Here is a 1798-nt window from a genome sequence, read left to right as displayed (position 1 = left end):
GTAACTTCTCTACTTTCGTACGACTAAAGACGTCTAAGAAATAGTAGTACTATTAAGGAAGCTTCGTACGCGGATTAGTAGGCGTCTTTACTCTAAGTACTTTTTTAATGTCCGCTATCGTCGCCGAGAATACCTAGGTCCCCGTACGCTTCTTACTTCTCCGAGCTAGTAGACCGAATACTACGGCGGAGACCTAGCTATAGTCTAAGGGCGTACGTAGTTTTCGTAGTATATTATAGACCTTTAGATCGGAATAGCCTATTAAGAGAGAATCGTTCGCGGCGCTAAGACGTACGCCGTTCTTCTTTATCTAGGGTAGCCCGAGGATAATTTCGTACGCTAGGTTCGGGATAATATAGAAGAACGCTATTTCCTTATAGCTATCGATATCGACTTTAACCTTCGCTACTTCGGAGATTTTAAATCGTATAGAGGAGTCGAATTCGGAGATCGGACGAGGAGTAATAGGGATGCGCTCGAAAGAATAGTGAGAAGCGAAGCGAGAGTTAATTAGACCGTACGATGAATAACTAGAATCGATTAGAGCCGATGTATAACATTACTTATCTAAAAGTAATAAAACTATAAAGGATTAGTCGTCTATCGAGGACCGAAAAGCCTTCTATTCCTTCTCCGTCTTCTTCGTACGCTCCTACCGACGACTTCTAGTAGGAGCTACTCTTTTAACGGTTCCTCATTATCGTCTATAGTCTCTAGTACTACTACTCTCCTCTCCGTCTTAGGTCGTACGGCGGAAAGGAGAAGGCATTTAACGATAAAGTAGCCCCGTTAGCCGCAGCGAAGATACGCTCCGAGCTCCCTTCTCTAGTTAAGTATCGTTTACGATACCTATAAAGCTCTCTATAGTCCCGCTAAGGACGCTATAGCTTATACTATCGGCGTCTAATCTATCTTATCTTTCGTACGACTAGTAGTACCGAATAGGTTACTCCTAGATATCTTCTCTCTAGCTTTCTTCTACCGAAGAGCCTCTAGGTTTATACTAACCGTATAGAGGAGAGTATAGTACTCCCTATAGGTTAATAGAATTAGCGTTGTAACGAGGGCGCTCTTTAGGTCGTACGAAAGGTAGTTTAATATAAACGTCTTCTTTACCGAGTCGGCCTAGTCTAGTCCGCCGGCCTCGAGTAGCGTACGATTAAACTCGGCGAGAAATACGCTAAAGGACTTTCCGTCCTACTTTAGCTAAGAAAGCTTTCGTAATACTCTCTCTACGACGTCGACGTCCTCGTACGCCGCCTTTAATTAACTAATAAGTCCTTTCGTATTTATTTCGAGGGTTAATTATACGGAATTAACCTACGGGCTAACCTAGGTAAGGGCGTAGCCCCTTAGTCTACTATAGAGATACTAAAATCGTACGACTTCGGTTTCCTCTTACTTATCGACCGCTAACTTAGCTCGAGCTTAGGTAAGCTACGGCCGAAACTCTAATCTTTTTCCATTAAATTTAGCTAGCTCGGGGAGCTTAGCCTTTCGTCGTATAGGGTCGGATTCCTATATAGCGCTCGCCGTCGTAGAAGTCGTTACTTTAGGCGTACGAGCTCGTACTCTATTCTATTAGTCGAGTTAATTCTCGAGTACTATTATCCTTTAGTTTTAAGCCTATAAGAGCTAGTATAGCTCTACCGCCTACGCTAGAGCGGTTTCCGTTAGTTACTATCCGTTATCTATTTCGTACGCGGCGCTCTTTCGCTACGTACGATAGGGAGCTTTAGAATAATATAAGGGTTTAGCTAGGAATTTAGAGTAATTCGTCTAACTACCGTATAACGAG

Source organism: Exophiala aquamarina (assembly GCF_000709125.1).
Source record: "Exophiala aquamarina CBS 119918 chromosome Unknown aczIA-supercont1.11, whole genome shotgun sequence".
Lineage (NCBI taxonomy): Eukaryota > Fungi > Ascomycota > Eurotiomycetes > Chaetothyriales > Herpotrichiellaceae > Exophiala > Exophiala aquamarina.
This window is presented reverse-complemented; position numbering follows the sequence as displayed.